At 37.4% G+C, this 16,218-nt stretch overlaps 1 protein-coding gene across 5 annotated transcripts in view; it reads left to right on the top strand.

Annotated features, from left to right (window-relative positions):
* rspo2 (R-spondin 2) overlaps window positions 1–16,218 on the top strand; it is a 67,295-nt gene that overhangs the window by 41,313 nt on the left and 9,764 nt on the right. The window lies entirely within an intron of this gene.

Here is a 16,218-nt window from a genome sequence, read left to right as displayed (position 1 = left end):
CTTGTGTGTATGTGTCAGTTTAACTTTGTGATTGGTTAAGCATATGTGAATCCGCTCATGCATTTAATGCAAATTCTTGTTCAAGATAGAAATCATTTATTCCATCTGCAAATCATCAATATCATTTCCAAACCTTATTCAGAAGAGTAGCACCATGGTGTTTCATCTGCATATCACATGATTTATGTAAAGTAAACCTCACCTCCTCGAATTTGACTTTCAGTGTCGAATGGCATTTTCATTTATGATTTATTAGTATTTTTCCACGGTCACTCTAGCCGGCTCACCGTGAGTTTTTTCCTTGAGAGCGCATGTGTTGTCTCACATGTTCACCTTTCTTCCCAGCGGAATAGCACAAAGTATGAAGTGCAGGTTTCCTCAATAGTGCTCTGTTTCCTTTCTCTATAAGAGAGTTATTTGTGGTGGGTGCTGCATTTATTTTACTACTAAAATGAGAAGTCAAATCGGGGGAAAATATTTTTTGAGTAAATAGAGGAAACATATTTTATATAGTGGTTAGTTTTAGAAACTTTGTGCCAAGTTTACTTACGGAAATAATCGCGGTCTTCAGGAGGGCTTATCGAGAAAAACATCCAATAATAATTAATTGAGATGTTTCCTCTCAGGACATTTAGCACCACTCACCTGAACGAACTTGAATCTTTTGCGGTCATTGACTTATGATACTGTCACACCGAGTGCGCATGTAATTTCAATTCCAAAGTTCAGTAAAGGACAACACGTTCACTGACTCGAGCTGATTTTACTCTAATTTTCCTGCGAGAATATTTTTGACTGATAATGGAAAAGCTAATTGTCAGTGTTTCAGAAACCCAAAAGCCAAAAGAGTTTGAACTTTCTCGAAATCGACTATTTATCTAGTTACCTCAGTCTCACATATTATCAACATTTCCATAATGTCCACTTTTAATATGAAATGTCTCTGTATCGGATCGCAACCGCTGAATGTGGCCCCGTTGGGTCAAGACTCAGTTTTGAAAAGTACATCGGTAAGACTTAATTCATTCATCTTTATTCAAGTCAAAGAAGGTTTGAGCGAAACACCGGATGATTTTCCCAGGTTACACTGGAAATTGGAGGAAATTAAAAAATATCCTCAATTTTAAATATGCTCCAAGAGCTGGTTAAGGAGGTGCTGATGGAGTAAATATATTACAGACAACGTCACGTTGCTCTTTTTTTCTTTTCAGTGGCTTTAAGGCAGGGAGGGATTTCAAAGTTGGAAACTGTGATTTTCTGGCACCATTTCCTTCTGTACCCGTCACTGGCTCTTTCCACAGGAATTTTCCTCCTTAATTTAGCTCCTCCTGACCTTTTCCAAAAGTATTTTATAGCTTTCTTTAATTAAACACTGGCATTGTGATGCATGGTTACTGGCCTCAATTATCTCATCTGAGGTCAGCGAATAAGAGCCATTGCTAAAGTCCTAATTGAATTCGCAATGGAGTCATTCTTTCATACCTGTGTTAGACTTTATATAAACCACTATCGAGCTAAGCTTATGAAAAGCACTGGTGATATGGTCCGTATCGGTCAACAAGTGAGTGTTTTTAAATGTACTACAACTTAAGGAAATGCTTAAATATGAACTGTACTTGTTGGCACAATTTTTATTTTATTGGCATTGCCACACTAAACAATGGCCCCATGCTGACACTGGGGCAGCGCCCTTTAAAACGGTCCTAATATGTACCATTTAGGTACAGATTTGTATACATTTGGTACCATTATGTATCTTCAAGGTACTAGCACTCTTTGGTACCAAAAAGTACCTCTGAGGTACTATTATGAACTTTATAGGTGCAAATGTGTACAGGGTTCCCAGACCTTAGTAAACTTCAAATTCAAGGACTTTCCAGGTCCAGTACCCTCAAATTCAAGGACTAAATGTGGGGACACATTTCAAGTGAGAGCAAGGTTACATCGTGTTACCTTTTAATAAATATTGTTACAGTTTCCTTTTGAGGGAACTCGCACTGCATCACTGCGGTGACACTTTGGGGACGCCTCCAGGGGTAAGTGCGTCTGAATGTGTATATCAAATTCAACCAATGGTGAGGCTTAACAACAAAGACAGGGTGACGCAGGACCCAGGAAGTATATCGCTATCTGAAATATTGCCAAAGACGGCATTGCAGGGACGCAGGAATTATGGCAAGGGAGATGCAGCGTCTCGTTCCCTTCTCAGGGAACAACAGTTACATACGTAACCCAATACGTTTTCATGAGCAAAAAAGCATTTTAGTATGAATCCACATTTGCATACAAAATATATAAGCATTTAAAACGAACAGTTTAACACGTGTGCTAGAATTTTTATGATATTATCCTATACTACACAGGGAATAATATTGATTTTTTTTTACCAGAGACTTCTTGCATAAAATTGATTCAAGCACTTTTAATGACCTGTATCTATGTATGTATATTTTCAAAAACTTCCCAGGGCCTGGGATCCCCCCCAGATTCACAAACTTTCAAGGATTTCAAGGACCCATGGGACCCTGTGTGTAGTTTTTCTTAAAGGCGCTCTAAGCGAATCTGTTGTTATTGCCGTTTTTCTGGAGCCTGGGCTGTCTACAGAGATTGCGTTTTTTACAGTTTGATCAGCAGTCAGGTAGCAAGCAGATAGTGAGGAGATGTTTGCTGTACAGGTATGTAACAAAAAATGTTTTATATCCTAAAACGCGTGAATTCACTTAGAGCACCTGTAAACGGTACTGCACCAGTGAAAGCTAGGGACACATTTTTTATAATTTTATTTTTGACAGAGCAGTTTTAAAATATCTCTCACCTGTTTAGGGCCATATGCCCCCTAATACTGATATTAACCACAATTGTGTTTCAATTATGTGCTTGGGTTGTGTATTAACCTATATTGTGTTATATCTCGGTTAGGGGTTATGCTGATTACATGCAGTATATGAGAAAATTACTTGCATGTAAACATAGTCATTGTTTTCCCAGCGCAATTTCAAGAGAAATTCATGTGCACGGGTGACCAGGAAGTAGGCAAACCCTTGGATAAAGATAAGGTTGCTTGGTCTAGAGACTTTATATGAGGCCAGGATAACATAACCCCTGAGTGACCTCTTACATTACACTGGATTCCAGGGATTTTGCACATAAGTCCCTGAATGGTACCTATTACAACGGCTTTGCTCTGCAATATAACAAATTACTTCTGAGACATAAATAGGATTATATCAGGCTGTAGACATGTATTCATGTTTAAGTTTATGTATGCCTTTAGCCCAAGGCAAATTGCTGTAAATATAAAAAGAAAAAATGTAAAAAGGGGGGGACATGCTGGAATATAATTTAGCTGTTTCATATTTAAGCATAGTCTACAAAGCCGAACATAGCATGAGATCCTATAGACTCGCATGTGAAACAGGTATGAGATTACATAACATGAGACCTTGCAGATTGCTATGGATTAGACAGAGGCAGGAAATACGAGAAGGTAAATAATGTCAGAAAGGGAACTTATGAATGTATTTATGACCTTGTCTATCTGATCATCCTGCTTCCATGTCTATAAGCTTACATGATGTCGCCGGACATAATACACATGGGATGAAAGAGCGGATATAGACGTCTGGTGGGCAATCGTCTAAACCACTCGCATTAGCCAGAGTCAGCATAACATTATAGATGTTCAGTTATTTCAGGATTCTGTACATTTTAAAATAAGATGAGAGCATAGGTTACCATACTGGAATTCTGTATTTTTTAACTGAGAATCGGTTGCTGGGCCAACACTTTCCCAGCAGGCCTATCAGTCTCTTTCAGCATGACGGGACTCCTCAGGGTGGTATATAGAGTGGGCTGTAAACACAGTTTATTAATAGTCGCCCGGCTGCTTGCAAAAATGAAATGCCCGCTGAGCTCCATCATGTGCACCTTACATGGCCCCTGTCATTAAATCAACTGATTAACCAGCTACATTAGGGAAGGACAAAGCAATAATAATTCAATACTAAAGAGATTTGTAGAGTGATATTCCAGCAGGGATTTCTTCTGTCAGTAGTTCCACTTTTCTGTGGATAGATTTTCCAAGCTTTTCTTGCTGTTCTTCTAAAAGAGGTTTTCCTCAAAAGAGCTTGCACCTTTCCCTATCCAATAAGCAGCAGGTTACTTCACGTCAGTGATATTATATGTTTTATAAACAACTCAGACTTAGTATTGCCATCTTAATCCTGTAGTAATTCGCTAATGTTGGATTTGGTGTGACTGGGGTTTAGACACAAACACGGCATTGAGACTTATTGAGTAATTTGGCTGTTTGTACCAAAGTGGCTTTCGGGTTCTCAGACAGCCAGAAATGGTGCATTGAATACTCTGTATGCTTTTGTTTGTGTGCCAATTACTATTACTATTTATTAAGTCCCTAAAAAATAAGCACAATAAAACGTATAGCACGAATATATTTATATGCAAATCACACGAAAAGCTAGATGAAATTCTCCAAAATTGCTTGTTAACTTTATTCAACCGCATTTGTTGTCACCAACACATTCAGCCAAGCTCAATTTAAGCTCATTTTATTGTAACTCTATCCATTTGCACTATCATTTTTTGCTCGTAAAAGTAGACAAATTGCACTTTTTGACAATATATGGTTTATCACTGTAATTTCTTTCTTTCCATCAGCCAGTGTTGTTTTCGAGTCCAACTCGAGTTGGAGTCAAAACCAAGACCAGACATCGAGGGTCTGAGTCAAGACAGAGTCCACATCCAGCTTTATCTGGATTTGGCCTTGACTCACTTTATATAACCTCATTCACCCGCCACTTTGGTCCCAGACAATTTTAAACACTTCCCATAAATGCTCTGGGATCGCTCTCGTAAAGAGGACCTAGTAACATTGCCGTTGCATTGTGGAAAGCATTGTGTGTGAACAAGAGGCAGAAACAATAGAGGCAGAGCACAACATGTCACAACCTGAAAATCATGCTAACCGGTGGGGAAAACAATCCATTCAAAGTCTCCATTGACTTTGTATTGCGAGAGGCTGCCTCCTTGTCATTTCTGGCTTATAACCAGGGCCAGACGGAATCCGTGGACTTTTTTGCTTTTTCTCTGGAAATTTTTTGGAAAATCTGAATGATTTTAAATGTTTTTAGAAGATATTAGAGAATTTAAGTATTACAAAATTGCATCTAAAATAATGACTTTTTAAAGGCTTACAATTAAAATTAATACACCAAACCAATGAGTCCTCTGAATTAAACTGGACCAACATGAATCAGATAAGGTGCATGTCAAGATAGAATTATAGTTGGTATATAAAATGACATATAATTACTGTTAGTGTTATGTATTATAGCAGAATAAAAAAGCTTGTGTTAATACGTTCTCATTATGAATTAAGCACGTATGAAGATAATTTCATAATTTTTACAACGCAAATGTAAACTTTATATTAAACATATAAGAGCATTCGTCTTGTAAACGAATTTGAAATGATGATGTGCTGCTGAGTGCTGACTGTCGCGTCATATATAGATGACAGAGACAAGTGAGATCTGCTTAACTCAGCGCAGAGTTTTATTTCATCTCAAATATCAAATGGTTCCTGCTCTCTATCATTAAAAAACAATCACAGCAAACAGCACGCGCAGGTTTACTTGTCAATGCGTAAATGCTCCTCACAAACGCGCAAGGCTATGTATGTGTGCTTGTCGTCAATGACGGTTATGGTCACAAACGCTCAAGCGCAGTTTATTTGTGGATGTACAGCTAACAAGACAAAAAAAACAGAAATACGTTTTTATAAGCTGCCGACCCCAAAAAACACTTGCATCGCGCATTGCGCCGGGTGTATGATAGGGTACATTGTGTTAGAATTTGACAGTCAGATGTGTGAAAACAACCTATTTTGGCTTCAGGTTCTAAAGGGTTAATATTGTATTATTTTCAAAGTATACAAAAAGAAAGTGTAGAGTCTTTGTCAGCATCTTTGGGTTACTGGACAGGTTTTGAGTGACATTCACTTTACACACCCTTAAGAACTTGTGGAAACATCAAGACTGCTGAAGACCTCACACCTGTGCCAGAAGCTTTCACTCTTTGTGCTTTTAGCTGTCCTGTCTGTAGATGAGCCAATGGGAAGCCAGCAGGCTTGGGTCTGAAAGACCTCCACTCCCCCTTCTCAAAATCCTCTACTTGTCAGTCCATGGCAGTCTGGGAGCCAGATGGAGACTATGGTGAAGTGATGCCCACAGAGGAGTAATTGCCCCTCCGTGTCATAAAGAAAACACTGATGGAGTTTTGTTTTAATGTGTGCACGGCATTGGTTTGTTCATGGTTAGTAAGAAGACTGATTCGAGACCCTGGAAGATATCCTTGTCCTGTCCCGCGAGCATTTTTGTTATTACGCAATCGCATCTGATCCTTGGCTCGGGTTTAGTTTGGGAAACCAACATTCGAATCGGTTTTTGAACGTCTTTTGAGTGTTAGACGTTCCCTTTCCTGCCATCGAGCCAGCATAGATGCCTGCGTCCACACACAACTAATTCACATCTTATGCCTGCCTCTTTTTGTCCACCCGTCTCCAACTGAGTGCTGTTATACGCTGCCCCTCCAAAACAAATAGCAAACGCCTCTATTTTGCCTCCACTGGGTCTTGGAGACCATTTACAGTCTGGTATTATTTATTTAATAACTGTCAGGCCGCCTCTGTCCTTCCGACTGAAACTTGGCCGTCTTGCAGGAGAATGTGATGTGCAGATGACGACCCCCGATGAGATCCTGATTTGGTGTTGAAATTCAGGAATGATAAATGGTAAATTATGTCTGGGCAATATCGCAGGCTATCACTGGTTAGAAGTAGCACAATGTGCGCTGCTTTCCCAGGGCAAGTGGAGCTCGGTAATTGGCTGCTGTGTTGGGTGATTATCCGTGCATTGCGTCCAGGTCTGTTGGGACTGCCGTGCCAATGGACTAATCTCACTTTAATAAGTTGACTCTGCAGGTCCGGCACAAGAGCAGGGGGCCGCTGTTTCACAGCCAACATGGCTTTCTGCATTCACACATATGCTCGTGTATAATCTCCCTCATTTTTGCACTTTCGGTCAGCTTTGTATTCCTGCTCTGGTAAATGTTATTGGCTCTTTCACACTGTTCCTCTCTTGCTGATTGTTTGAAAAAAAGTGCCTGCCAAATATAAATGTTCACTTAAAGCCCAAGTCTTGGCGGGACGATAGCATTTGAGATGAGACATTTGGCCTGAGGTCAATGGTAACTGGTGTTAGTCAATATTTATTGATCTCTAATTATTTTAATTCAATTATTTATAAGAACTTAATGTGATCATTTAAGGTTGAGGAATTTAAGGATGTTCTTATATAAATAATTCATGTTTGGCATATTGGATTTTCAATAAAATTTAAATAGCTTTTCTATAGATTTACAGATTACAAGAGCAGTATGGATGTGACATTTGTAGTCAAAACTTGAAATATAAATAATAAGAGAATGCATTTATTGCCAATTTTATGAACCATCTGCTTATATTTTCCTAAACCCCTGATAGTCCAGACATTAGATAAATATAAGAAAACCATTTTGTCGATTTTAGATATTTCTTTAAGACCAAAAATATCAAATTTAAGTGATTTTGTGCATAAAACAAGCAAAAAAATCTACCAATGAGGGGTAAGCAATTTTTTCTAAAATTTTTCTTGAATTTAGTGTTTAAGGAAAATGTTCAAGATTTTTTGCTTACCCCATTGGCAGATTTTTTGCTTGTTTTATGCACAAAATCACTTAAATTTGGAATTTTTGGTCTAAAAACTAGACTTATTTTCTTGGGTCATTTTGTTCATCAAGAAAAGCATCTTAATTTAAGATTTTTTTAAATATTTTTACTGAAAACAAGATAAAAATACTAAGAATTTTTTTCTTGAAAATCATTTTTTGCAGTGTAGAAACTTTAAGAAACTTAAAATTAGCTCAGATTAGCTAACGCTCATTTACTGTAACTCACTTTGAGGCTGTTTACACTTGGCATTAACATGTGTTTTCGTCGATCGGATCACAAGTGGACGACATTAATGCCAGGTGTAAACGGTGTTCAAAACGTTTTGTGCTTGTCCACTTTCGACCACTTTCAACCACATCCAGAGGTAGTCGAAACCACTTTTGATCGGATCGCTTTGGAGTTGCGGAACGCACATGTGGTCGAATGCGTTCGAACAGCCACACGCGACCGCCTTCTCTCCGCCCATTTATCTAATCTGAGGTATTAAACACAAGTTTTACGTCTTTTTTGACTTCTGGAGTGAACATTCGGTGAACAGCGCTATTTTTAGCCTTTCATTGATAAAACTAAGCGGCTGATCTCCGTAGTTTCGTTTTGAAAGCGTGTGAAAGTTGCGCGATCCTATTTCATCAATTCAAAATTCAAAGAAAGCTCTTACATACTCATGTACAAAACACTGTGCAGCATGTTTACTTGCTAAACAAGCAGTGCACTCTGACATAATATTAGTTTGCGTCCATATAAACTCATAATTACTCCCGCTCGGGTTTGAATGACAGTAGACTCACCCACGGTCTCACAGACCACCCCCTCATAGTTTTCAGGAGAGAAGCGGTCAAAAGTGGACAAAAGAGACGGATTTAAATACCAGGTGTAAATGTAATGTGTCTCTCTCGTCCACTTGTGATCCGATCGATGAAAACAGATCTTAATACCAAGTGTAAACAGCCCCTTTATGTAAAAACGGAGCTGATTATACAGAATAATTAACTTAAATGCAAATGCATTTTTCTTTATAAATGCAACTTTGTCATCCTGTTGGTGCTCTTTGACATTTACAGTATTTAGTCACTTTGCCGATGTTTTTACACTATCATACTATATGTTTCTGAACTCTATAAAGACTTTTGCCTGTGGTAAATCTTTCACGGGGTGTGAAAGTCATTACAAGTAGTTTCTGACCACTTTTTTTAACCTTTTTCCTCCACGGTTCATTTTTTGTAGGGGAAAATTTGAGTTTTTGATTAAATCGCCACAAAGTGCCCTGCTCCCTAACCAAAATAAATATGGCCCGTGTCATTCTGTCAGCAGCTGTTCTCAGAGAGCAATATTTGAAAAACTTGATCCCTATGGCTTTTATATGGATTACAAAATAAATGTTTGTCCCTTTGACAACCATTTGGATACTTTTCGTTGGATTATAGTAGCTTGACAGTGCCTGTCAATACCATTTCTAATAAAGCTCAATCTCAGTTTTATTAACTCTTCTAAGTCTAAATTTACTTGCATTTAACACATGGTAAATGTTAATTTTGATCTTCAATCACAGGTGTATAATTACAGGTGTGACAAAAGAAACATTTTGGCTAGATTCATTTATTTATATAACACTTCGCAATACAAATTGCTTGAAAGCAGCCTAACGCTGTTTAGTGATGACATCAACTTTGTGTCATAATGTTATTAGATTATTAAATCATGATGTTAAATGTAATTGACTTAATCCAAGGCAGGAACTCTCTTTAACTCTTTCCCCTCCAGCGTTTTTTTAAAAAGTTGCCAGCCAGCGCCCGTATTTTTCATGATTTTCACAAAAGTTTAATGCCTCCCAGAAAACGTTCTTCTTTAAATATATATACATAAAATATATTAAATGAAAGAACAGACCCTCTGCTTTCAAAAAAAAAAAAGTTTCATCCTACCTTGATTAGTTCTTTTCTTATCACCTCTCAAATATGGGTAGTTTTCTTCAAAAACACCAAATTTTGAGCCAAAGGCTGAGATAATTCCATTTTTGTGAATGACAATTTTTTAGAGATCAGATTCAGAGCGACTTTTGTTAGAGATCAGATTCAGAGCGATCCTCAAAAAGAACACGGAGTTCTTACTCTTTCACGTGAGGCATTGCTTCCAGGTTGTACCACCTGGTGGATGATAGCGGTATTGCGGTTTGCCGGTAATACTCGTCATTGGCATGGAAGCATTTTCTCTTAATTGACGAGTTATCTCGTAAATGGCAGAGTTAATATATAATTATAATCTTTTTTTTTCTAAAAAAAACTTTTTTCATGAAAAATTTTAGAACATTTTTCTTTCCCCATTGGCAGATTTATTTAATGAAAAATTGTAGAAATTTTTTCTTTCCCCATTGGCAGATTTTTTGCTTGTTTTAAGCACAAATTCACTTAAATTGTATATTTTCTTTCTAAAAATAGTTAATTTTGCTCATCAAGAAAATACATATTGATTTAAGAATTTTTTGATATTTGTACTGAAAACAAGACAAAAATATTAAGAAAGTCATTTTTTGCAGTGTAAAGTCTATATCGACTTACTGCTCATTGGGGACTTTAATAGCGGTATTGCACAGCAAAAAATGATTTTCAAGAAAAAATGTTCTTAGTATTTTTGTCTTGTTTTCAGTAAAAATATCTAAAAATTCTTACATTAAGATGCTTTTTCTTGATTAGCAAAACGACCCAAGAAGATAAGTCTATTTTTTAGACCAAAAAATATCAAATTTAAGTGATTTTGTGCATAAAACAAGCAAAAAAATCTGCCAATGGAGTAAGCAAATTTTTCTTGAATTCTTCTTGAATTTAGTGTTTAAATTCAGTTTGAATTTAGTGATTTTTTTTGCTTACCCCATTGGGAGATTTTTTGTTTGCTTGTTTTATGCACAAAATCACTTAAATTTGATATTTTTGGTCTATAAACTAGACTTATTTTCTTGGGTCGTTTTGCTCATCAAGAAAAAGCATCTTTATTTAAGAATTTTTAGATACTTTTACTGAAAACAAGACAGAAATACTTTTTTTTCTTGAAAATATTTTTTTTCAGTTTGCGGATTGCTGGAAATACTTGTCATTGGTAGGCAAGTGTTTTCTCTTAATTAATTAACGAGTTAACTCGTCAATGGCTGGGAAAGAGATAATATGGGGGCTAAGTCGGGTCAGCGCAGGAATATTTTCTTCATAATTTTTCCTGCAGTGTGTCCTTTCACAAACTATTACATACACAGAATAGAGATTCTTTATCAGTTTACTCTTATGACCCCAGTGTAGTATTGGGCTGCAATCTTTTTCTATTAAACGCGGCCCTTCTGTCTTCCAGGCCTCCACAAAGGCCCCACACACCCTTTCATCTCCAAAAACTCATGCAACAGGCGTACACACATCACACGTGATGGGCGATCCACTTCCTCTACAAAGCCTGCAATAAACATGCATTCATATATACCCACACATAAACACTAATGCAAGCTCAACTTTTGATAGTGTATATGTAAAGGTTTTGTTTCATGTGCCCACAATATCACTGGGACAGCGGCACGGCCCAGATCAGCCCCTCTTTCGGGGCTAGCTGGGAGCAGGGGTATGACTTTCAACATCTGGTGCACAGTTGCACCAGTCTAACCGCTCATTTTTTGTCCTCTCTCTCTCTCACTCGTGGGCATTTTTATTGAGACATCACAGCTTGTAATCAGAGCCTTGTGATACTGATGGAAGCTGTGGCTTCTGACCTGCTCGCATCCACAGAGGCCTGGACCAGTGAAACAGACACCCAGACGAAACAAAAGTGTTGTCTCCCGATGGATGTGTGTTTCAGTTCTGGCTCACATACATAGCAAATACAGTAAATAGCAAGTAACACTGTGTCAACTTACAAATTGTGTAAATGCACTAACATAAACAGATGGGTTTTAGGTTAAAAAACATACGTACCTGGAGGGTTTTTAATCCAAATTGCATTTGCTGCTGTTGAGATTATGCAGATTTATTCAGTGCATACAGCAATGAAAGAAATACTTTGCTGGTCATTGGTCATTTTTGCTGTAAATTTGCATCCCAGCCTCTCTCCAGGTCTCAAGATTCCATCCCACAATGTTTATACTAAACAATACCTGAATGCAGGACAAATCCGTTGGGATACTGTTGGATCTTTGCCCTAACACGCTCAGATTTTTCTCGCCTTTGATGCAAAGTGGAACCCAGCCTGTATTTGATACATAGGGATTACCGTAGGGATCACCGGGGCATGGGGAAGAATTAACAATGGGTTCGTTTGCCCAAATGCGACCACCTCCTTCAGGGTCTCGGATTCGGTACCGTGGTGCGCTTCTGGCTTCGCATGCCTGCTTTCATATTACAATTTTTTTATGCAAACTATGCCCTGTTTCGAACCAAACTTTCAGCGTGAAAACCCCCTTAGTCTCACGAAATCCAGGGAAGGGCTTGTTTCTTCAAGATGAACCCTTTCAACCCTCGAAGGAGATCCTCAAAACATTAAGCACACCTCACAGGCCCACAGATGCCAATACCTTAGAGCTGTTTTACTTTTTAAAATTTTCTCAAAAGGATACAAGAACACCTTTTTGGACAGCTGAAAAGACTTTGAAAGGAGTTCTATCATTATTAAATTGAAGTAAAGAAGAGCAGGCGTGACAGCCGTGAAGCATTTCAGAGGGTCTCTCGTCTCCAAAACACACACACGCTACTCTTTTAAGCCTGTCTGATTTGGCACAGCCCCTCTGCCTCATGGGCACTTCCTCTTTGTGCAGAAACCCGCTCAGTTCCTCAAGACATGAGGCAGATTTCCCCTTATTTCCCATTGGAGATGAAGGGCCTTGTTCTGAAATGAGATATAAAGAACACATCACGCTACACAATTTCCTCTTACATCCTCCAGAAGTGCCCTGGAGAAACTGCAAAGTGCCGACGCATACCTCAGAAACGCACATATGGAACAGACGGGGTGCAGGTACACTTACTGTATGGATCAAACTATAGCGAGTAAGTTTGCTTATAGTGAGTCTGGATCTCAGTATGTGTTTATATGAGGAACAGATTAGATAGCATGAACTTAACATGGGCCGCTTTTTTAAAAAGTCCCAGCGGTGATGACGGCTCTAAAAACGTTTTATGAAGCCCCAACTGTTTTCCTTCATGATGAACATTTAGTTTCCTGCCAGCACAATCTCTTAACTCCCTTTCTATAAAGCAGGACACATCACAGCGTAAAATAGTAGCTCTGCATCCAGATGGAGTCTGAGGCTTTGGCCCCTGTATAGGGGAGCCGCGACGTTCGCAGCGGCAAACACGCATACACACGCGCGAACCATACTTCCCATCACCCACAGCGCTCGCAGGAAATGCAGCTTGAGGAATGAAATGGAAAACAAATGTTGCATCAAATAGTTTGTGTAATTGTAGTGCGACGAGGTCACATCCTTTGGCAATGCTGTTGATTTTTTTTGTTTTCCTTTCTTTTTGTTCTTTTGGTTTCAAACATGGAAATGGGCTTTTTAAGCGTACTGTAATTGTACAGTTAGGCGGTACACACTCCTGTAGCAATAAATTGAGAATTTCCAGAGGGGCAGATATTTTCCCCATAAATGTTTGCGGGTCAGCGAAGACGGAAGACTTCTTCATAAGCTAATGCTAGCAACTGATTGTTTTATATATACATAGAAACAATAAAGAACCTTTAAAGTCCCCATAAAATCAAAACTGTCCATACTTATTTTTTAATGGAATATTGCAGTGTTCATTATAAACTATTTATTCATGGGTAATTTTTCATTTATTATTTAAGTGCCCTCAAAAATTTGCTTTAATTTGATGTCATATGCCTGTAGGTTCTTGCGGCACCACATTAAGTCAGAAATATGTCACAATGCAAAAATACACTGCAAAAAAAAAGACTTTCTTATTTAGTATTTTTGTCTTGTTTTAGTACAAATTTTTAAAAAATCTTAAATTAAGATGCATTTCTTGATGAGCACAATGACCTAAGAAAATAAGTCTAGTTTTTAGACAAAAAACATAAAATCAAAATATGCCAATGGGGTAAGAAAACAAATTTTTATTTATTTATTTTTTTCTTAAAAAAACTTAATTCATAAAAAATTCTAGAGATTTTTTTTACCCTATAGACGGTCTCATCGGACGCACATGATACACGTCTGGATCCGAACTTTACTTCCCGTTTCGTTTTTTTTAATGGTCTGACTAGTTGGTAAACTGATCTCTTGAACAAATTCCTCGTCAAAAATAACAAATGTTTTGGTTTCCTAGGTAATCTATGTGTTGTTGTTTTTTTTGCTTGTTATATACATAAACTACGTTTAAAGTACTTTGTTGTTATTTATTATTAGCGAAGTTTACCAGAAGTTACAGTACGTGCGGAACGCGACAGCCGCTTGTTTATGTTGTTACTGCTAAACCGTCTATTGGCAGATTTATTTTGCTTGTTTTAAGCACAAATTCACTTAAATTGTATATTTTCTGTCTAAAAACTAGGTCATTTTGCTCATCAAGAAAATACATTTTGATTTAAGAATTTTAATATATTTGTATTGAAAACATAACAAAAATATTAAGTAAGAAAATAATTTTTTTAAGTGTGAATTCTATTTCGACTTCCTGCTCACAGGGACTTTAACATCCGAAAAACATTTCTGTTTCTGAAAAAAGGTTCATTTTAGTAAAAAAATATTTAGATTATAAAAAACGAAAGAAATGAATCTTCTAAGAACCTTTGACAAAAACGTTCCCTGTGAAGAACGTTTTAGGCACCTTTATTTTTAAGAAGGTAATCTATGGGTCAGTGACAAAAAATGGATTTGGCAAATCAAAAATCTTTTTAAAAAACTTGTTTAAAAAGCATGCATAAGGTTTATTTCAATGCACATAGTGTATTTATGTTGATCTTTTTACAATAAAAATTACATTTGCACCATTTTTATGAAAGTTAAGACTGAATGGACATGAAAATGTCAAATGGTGTAACCGCCAATTGGGCCAAAGAATAAGAAATATTAAATATTTTATCCACTTTGATGGCATGTAAGCATAATCATCAAATATCGCATGGAAATACATTTTATTAGTTATTTCTAAATGTAAATTTTAATGCTTTTTTGTAATATTTGTCCAGACATATGCTGAAAACAGCTCTGTTTTCTAAATAATCTTTGACAAATGATGTAAAAATGTATGTAAAAATCATATTACAATAAACTAGATGATTATATTTTATTCCACATTTTTTATGAATATATTTATATTTTCATTCAAAAAATACTAGTTACACCAATTGACACTTTTTGCAATTATCCCCCAAATATTCTTTCAAAATAAAATAAAACCAGAAATTTTAGACTTGGTCCCCAAAAAAGAGAATGTATTTAAGTAATCTGCAAATTTATTTTGAAATTTTAACCCTTTTACATTTAATTGTCACAAAATAATTAACGTCACGTCACTGACACCTATACCAATTTTAAATCAGTTTGTGTGTTCCCTGGAAACTGAACCCATGACCTTTGAATTGCTAAAAACAATGCTCTACCAACTGAGCTTTTCAAAAAAACAAAACATTGCCTGTAAAATTCGCCAGGGTTTGCATCGCAGTATGTGAATTCCTTTCAGATTAAAACCATTGATAGCATAACTGATACTTATGACTAAACGTTAACTGGCCTTAGTATATCAGTACGAAACAGATGTTTACGTAAAGCTGACAGATCAAAGCCAGCGCATCAGATTCGTAACTATCAAACACTCTCGAGCGACTTCAAAAAAACAAAATACTTCTACCTCAGCTGCCATCGTTATTTGCCTTATCAGATAATGCGTTTGTGAAATTTTGAATCTGCGGTATTCCCTTGATTTATTTATCGCCCACTTTCTCAGTCCCTGTTGGTAATAGCTTGGATGCTTTCTAAAATAGTGCAGAGGTTCTCTTTGATAATGCAGTGGAAGCTTTTAATGTCACTCTTCAGGAATGCAATATAACATTTAGGCAGTAATTAAATGAAACTAAAGCTAATTATGGCTCATTTTCTGAGGGACACGAGACGAGAGCTCTATGTACTTATGCCCAGATGTTAGGGGGTGACTCAGGCATGGAGATAGGAGACCACAGAAACTGTTTGCAGCCCTTTCTGTTGGCTTGTGGTAGCAGGAATATCAGCTTCTGTGTGTGGAGGGCACAGAGGTCAGCTGGCATCGCTGTGGTAACTTTTTAGACTTACCCCGGATTTCCACCGACTGCGGAGCGGCTGCAGATCGGCTGCGCTGCGTTACGGCTCCGCACTCCGCCGTCCGTCAATACCCACCGGTTCCGTATTTGTTGCAGAGCGGCTGCGTGCTGAATTTACGAGGACCCGTGAGTTCTCGCAAATTCACATGAAGATCGCGCGATAT

This window comes from Misgurnus anguillicaudatus, chromosome 10 (assembly GCF_027580225.2).
Source record: "Misgurnus anguillicaudatus chromosome 10, ASM2758022v2, whole genome shotgun sequence".
NCBI lineage: Eukaryota > Metazoa > Chordata > Actinopteri > Cypriniformes > Cobitidae > Misgurnus > Misgurnus anguillicaudatus.
Note: the sequence above shows the minus strand (reverse complement) of the source record. Positions and strands in the feature narration are given on the sequence as shown.